This window comes from Rhinolophus hipposideros (genome assembly GCF_964194185.1).
Source record: "Rhinolophus hipposideros genome assembly, chromosome: 12".
Classification (NCBI taxonomy): domain Eukaryota; kingdom Metazoa; phylum Chordata; class Mammalia; order Chiroptera; family Rhinolophidae; genus Rhinolophus; species Rhinolophus hipposideros.
The window spans coordinates 58,765,353-58,771,747 of record NC_138058.1 but is presented as its reverse complement, the minus strand read 5'-3'; positions in this window follow the sequence as shown (position 1 = coordinate 58,771,747).

The following is a 6,395-nucleotide window of genomic DNA, read 5'->3' as shown; positions in this document are numbered from 1 at the left end:
TCCTGTCCTCAGGGTCTCACTGGGGCCAGGCTGCCGACCTCAGAGCTTACCCGCTGCTCAGAAAGAAGAGCCACAGTAGGTGTAAACGGAAAGGCTTCCCAAGTCCCTGAATCCTACTCTTTCCCAAATGAGCAGAGTAAGGCCCAGAGAAGGCAAAGGACTATCTGCAGCCACAGGCAAGCCGGGGACCAGGAGCCCCCCACCCCACCCCCCACAGCATTAGCTGCCCGGTGGTAGCTCCTAAAGGAACCCTATCATAGGAGTGCTGCAAACATCCAGGTGAGGGGGTTCCTTAGATTCCCACCATTGTCATTACCGGCGTCACGCTGTCCTTCGTCCTCCTCGGTGAATGTGGGCTTTTGTCACTCGCTGTTCCTCAGAGGCAGCATACTGCCAGTAAGGAGGATGCTGGAGCCAGGCCACCTGTGTACCTGGGGTAAGCTTTTATTGTCACTCTGCTTTAGTCCCCTGGCTGTAAAAGGGGGATGCTCATAATATCTTCTCCTAAGGTTGTTGGGAGACTGTCAAAGGCATGGAAGAGGGCCTGGCACTTAACGAGCACTCAGTAAATGGCATCATTCATTCATTCACTCACTTGTTCATTCTATCCCACCTGTTTCTAAAAAAGAAGATTATAGATGACTCAATCAAATATCATAGGCCTTTTGTAAGGTTAAAGGAATACAAGGTTAGGATTTCGGAGGCGACGGTTATCCCAGAACGCTGCCTGGGCTGAGCAAGCTATTGCATCTGAACACTACTTCCTGGCTGTTTCACCCAAAAAGTAATGCTGTTGGTACCAACCTCTCCCTTTCTGAGAAAAGGAAGCATACCAGCTTTTCAGGACCATAGAAGATTTTTCTGGTTCAAACTTTTTCAATGACATTAAACAATGCAGTGGGCAGAGACTCCCCTCACCTCCTCCCTTCCACCTTGTTGAATCAACCCCAGAGAAAATTGGGGTCTCCTTTTCATCCTATTCCGCTCTCCACCTCTAGAGGCTTGGGGAACTGGGAACCAGAACCGTTGCCCCAAAGCAACGCTCTCAGCCGTCCCAGAAGAAGGTGCTCAGGGGGCTTGAGGGTGCAGCTTCTGGCACCAGGATAAAGTCTGGGAAAGAGCCAAGCCAGTGAGAGACGTGAAGGGCCTTCCCTCTGATGCCGAGTCAGCCCCCTTCCAGGGACTGCTTCCCAGCAGCCTGAGCAGTAAGTGCCCCGGAGGGGGCCTGTGAATGGGCACTGAGAAATCCCAGAGCTGCCCACATACTTCCCCTTCTCTCAAATGCCAGGAGGACTCCTGCAGCACGTAGGAGAGCAAAGGTGAGCAAGGTACTCTGTCACTGGAAGATTAGGGGACCCAGTGGGGGAGGGTCTCATTTGTCTCCTCCAGGCCCCCTGTTTCTAGGTGTGGCCTGAGACCATCTCCACAGACTTAGGTAGACCAGAGAGTGGAAACTGCCCCCCAGCCCGCCTTCCCATCTCCCCACAGTGTACACACACTTCACCAGGGCACTGCTGCCCAGTCCAGTGGACAATGAGAATCTGTGGTTCTATGAGGCTCTGCCTCATTTGTCAAAGACTCTCAGAGCCCCCAAGTCTCACCTACCTCTTAACTTGAGGATTCCACCTGAGCGACGTCCCACTCCCCTTCCCAATCTAGGGCCCCACGGTGTTTTTCCAGCAGCCTGTGGGTTTCCATCCTTAACTTTGGCCTTTGTGCAGTGGGGAAAAAACCCTGCTTGTGTTCCTCACTGCAGAGAGCAGGCAAAGGATCCACTGCGACATGCTCCCACTCCTGGGGCCACCATCCACTGAGGCTGTAGGACACAACTGCCCCCAGCCCCCCAGCCCTGTCCCCCGAGTCAGCTGCAAGCAGCAGAGATGCTGGCCCAGCAGCTCACCCTAGAGCTCTCCCACTGGGTTGGGGAATGCCTTTGGCGGCAGAATGTAACCGGGCAGGACGTGATGATTCGCCCACATGGAGGTCTGCCCATACACTGGAATAGTTCACCCAGAGGGGTTTTTGAGGGCCAATGCCAGACATGAGTGTGAGGGAAGTCCCAGCCAGTCCTTCAACCCATCCTATAAAGCTGGTATCACGAGGCGGGTGGTAATGGGGGGAGTGCTGAGTTGAGACAGGGTGGAATTTGGGCTTGGGGCTGGTTGGGTGGGTAGTAGGTAGAGCTGCCAGTCCCTTCTCTCCAGCTTTATCACGTCTTACCTGGACTGTGGCAATAGCCCCCTCACAGGCCTCCCTGCCCAAGCCCTGTCCCTCTGATCAACCCACCCAATCACCCGCCCAACCCCTTGCAATCCTGAAGGATTATTTAGCTATGCCTGGTGAGCTGATCAAGGGCTGCGTCTCTCTCTGGCTCATAAATCTTCAATGGCTCCCCATTGTCAGTGGGAAACAGAAGACTCTCAAGGCCTTGCAGTCGGCCTCAGCCACATCTCCAGCCACTCCTCTCCCTTCCCCTAAGAGAACCCTCTGCCTCAACCAAACGCCGTGGGCTCTTCTGGCTCCAGACCTCTCCTGCCCCTGGACAGTCCTCCCTCTCCTTCCCCTTAAGGCACAGCTCAAATTCCATCTCCTCCACAAGGCTTGGCCTGACATCCCATCGCCACAGAGAACATTCTCTGAACACTCGGCATTCATTTGTTGGGAGAGCCCAGTGTGGGAGCCAGATAGGCCTGGATTAGTGTCTCAGCTCAGTTCTGATTCCATTAACCAGCTGGAAGTCACTTTTCTGAGCTTCCATCTCCCACTCAGTACATGGGAGGAAGTCCTGCAGGGTGCCTGGGAGTGCTGAAGGCTGAGTGACATCTGTTATTTCGGCCTTCTCAGTGTCCATTCATCTTTCCTATAATATCACCTGGGATTTTTGATGGATATGTGGTCCAGGTGGGGCTGACCTCACTTCCTGGTTTCCAGGTGAGGCCTGGCCAATGAGAATATTCCGTTGCCCTGGCCACAGAGACAGAGTAACAAGAATGGACAGGTGACTCAAACCAGACCCATGGGAATCATACTTGGGACTTTGGCTGGAGTTACTGAGACTTTCTTTCCATCCAAGTTACTAGGCTGATAGAAACTACGGTTATAGGTTGAATTGTGTCCCCAGAAAAGATATATTCAAGTCCTAACTCCCTTTGAATGTGGTTGTATTTGGAAATAGGGTCTTCATAGATGTAAATAAGATAAAGCTACACTAGATTAGGGTAGACCGCAATCCAACGACTGATGTCGTAAGAAGAGGGAAATTTGGACACACATACTGGAAAGAGGCCACAGAGGTAGATGAGACTGAAGAATCTACAAGCCAAGGAACACCAAGGATTGTCCATGACCACCAGAAGCTAGGAGAGAGGTCCAGGGCAGTTTCTCCCTCAGCCTCCAGAAAGTTCCGACCCTGCCAACACCATGATTTCAGATTTTGGCCTCTATGACTGTGAGAAAATAACTTTCTGTTGCGTTAAGTCACCCAAGTTTGTGGTGATTGGTTACGGCAGTCAAGGAAACTAACACAACCACCAAATGGTGAGACTGTGCCTGAGTCTGAAGCCAACACTGGAAATCAGAGCCACCGATATATGACAACACTTGGATCCAGTAGCAGCTCAGGCAAGAGGACTGCTTCAGTTACATGAGCCAATGCAGTCTCGATTTTACTTAAGCTGCTTCAGCTGAATTTCTGTCTCTTTCAATGGAGAGAGACCTGACTCATCCAGAGACAATGGATGTAGAGTACGTGACACAGTGCCGGGCCCACAGGAAGCAGGGTCTTATAATTCCTGTTGTTGATTCTATTCACAGAATGCGCACTCCCGAGAACAAGGGCCACTCTCTTTTGTCTCTGTCGCAGGCTGGGTTTCCCAGAAGCAGGCTCTGAGATAGAGTTAGCGTGCAGGACATTTCTTAGGGAGTGGCCTCTGAATCAAGCCCTGTGGACAAGAGGGCAAGGATACAGGACCAGGCACAGGGAAGCCCACCAGGGACTCCCTCCAACAGCCCCATGGTAGTTCTAGAACTAGAACTGCTCTCCAGAGTCATTCGACATTAGAACTTTATACACTTGAATCCATCCCTCACTGAATCTGGGCTACGCTGAGAAACAGTGAGATCTTGGGAGAGGCATCTTCCTGCGGCTGAGGCCATCCCTGAAGGGACAAACAGTGACCAGCCCTCCCGCAGCTAAGGCAACAAGTCCTTTACCAAAGGGAACCTGGGCGGGCCATCACAGGGCCCACCACACTCGGAGCATAACTCAGAGCCTGGAACTTGATAACTTCATTGTTGAAAACATTCATTCATTTGCTCATTCATTCATTTATTCCTTCATTCAAAACCCAAGGTTGATGGGGCAGTCAGGTGGCCTGGTGGTCTGAGCTGATGGAGTACCTCAGGAGGGAGGTCCTGGTGGTGGCTGGGGGTGGGATCAGAGCACGATGGAAACACCACGACAGGGCTGGCTGGGACGGGGATTGATGGCATGGCCTTGCCCGTTGCCTGGCACTCAGTAGGTCCAAGTCAGTGGCGAATAATCAAGGTGCTGTGGGCAACCATTTCAATGGCTTTTCTTTAGAACTACAGGGCTATATAACTTCTCTTCTTATGTTGACTTCTTTGTGTGTAGGGTGGAATCTGGAGGCTGGTAAGTCCTTAAAGCCTCCTTTCTTGAGTCTCTCCTGCCTCGTCAGCAGCTCTTCCTACAGTTGTGGTGTCCCCCATATCCCAGCCCCGGGCCCAGCCCCTCCTGAGAAGCCAGGCAACTCCCTCTTATCAGATGAGAAACCAGAACTTGGAGAGAGGAAGCTAACTGTTCAAAGTAACAGTCAGTGGTTGAGCCAGGAAGCAGGACGCACTTCTCTCTCCTCAGTCTTCCTCGTGCGCAGTGCAAACCGCAGCTCAAGCCACAGTCCTGTTTAAGGAGTGTCCGGCCCCTCTGCCTGCAGCTGCTTTGTGCACAGTGGCCCTGGCAGGGGCCAGCACAGGCACCCCTCCCAGGGCTTCTCCAGGAAGTTGAGGAACACCCAAGGGGCCCTCTGAGGCCACTGTCCTGCCCCTCCCCCACCTCTTATCACAGGTGAAGGGAAAGTCAAGGTTTCTGAAGTGAGCCCTTTCTGAGGCCACACAGTGAGTTGTCAGTGGGAGCAGAGCCCAGGCTGGTTGTCTTGTTTTCCCTAAAATTGCTCCCATCTCTGAGTTTACATAAAGCCCTTAACTCTGTTTTATTTTATTTTATTTCCAAATGGTCTTAACAGAGAACAACACAAGACTTGGTTTGATTGTACCAACTAGACCACAAACTTCTTAAGGGCAGGTTGCCAGCAGGGAAGGGTGTTGGTGCTGGGAAGGGCAAATCACTTTTATGTCTCCCCTGCCCCCCACTATTATAATCCAGTCTGCTCTCTAGGAAGGGGGTTTCTTTTGCTCCGGTTGACTTGGGTATACAGAGAAGGGTCTAGAAGGAGTCAAGCAGGAGGAGATGGAGAAGCTGAATGGCCTTCTAACAGTGAGAGGAGACTGGAGAGGGCACGCAGAGAGGGAAAAGGTGGAGGAGGAGACAGGGGAGAAGGCAGGGGCAGAGCCCGTGAAAAGCTGAGGGACTTTGAGACCATGAGAGGGAAAGGCAAGTGAATGTCTCCCAATAGTGAAGTGACCCAAGGGCATTGGAAGAACTGAGCGTGCTCTGTTCAGATGGAAGCTCTTTGCCTTTCTGTCCTCCCCATCCACTTGGCAGTAAAGACCCCCACCCACCGCATCCACACCTCCAGGAGTGGGAGAGGGCTTTTGATGGAAACCGAGGAAGCGACAGATGATGTGCCTGGGTAAGCAAGCCTGGTGGTGAGGGAGACCACAGAGGCGGGGCCCCCAGGCTGAGGGGTCCCAGAACCTCATCCCCACTTCGAGCAGTCTGCAGAAACCCTGGGGAGGGCTCTGGATTCCTGGGAGCCCAGTATGGAGCTTCATATAGATCTCACATAGATCTCAGGGCGCTGGGAGACCCCCACTGACTCTGCGTTATACCTGCATTTTCTGATTTGCTCTTTTCCACATCTCTCTGTGGGAGTTAGTATTATCCCCATTTTCCACCAGAGGCACCTGAAGCCCAGAGAGATTAAGTAACTCGCACGAGACCCCTGACAGTTAGTAGAGTCCAGTCTATTGCCCCTCTTTGTGGCTCAGCTGTGCTACCTGACCACCCCCCCCAACGCCAGTCAAGTGCTGGGCTCACCTCAGATGCTCACTAAATACTTGTACACTTCATGTGGGGGGCACCATAGCATGGGCACTAGGGCATCATAGATCTGGGTTCGAATTCTGCTCTGACACTAACTCTATTGCTCTAGGTAAGTCAAACTCTCTGATCTTCAGTTTCCTCATCTTTAAAATTG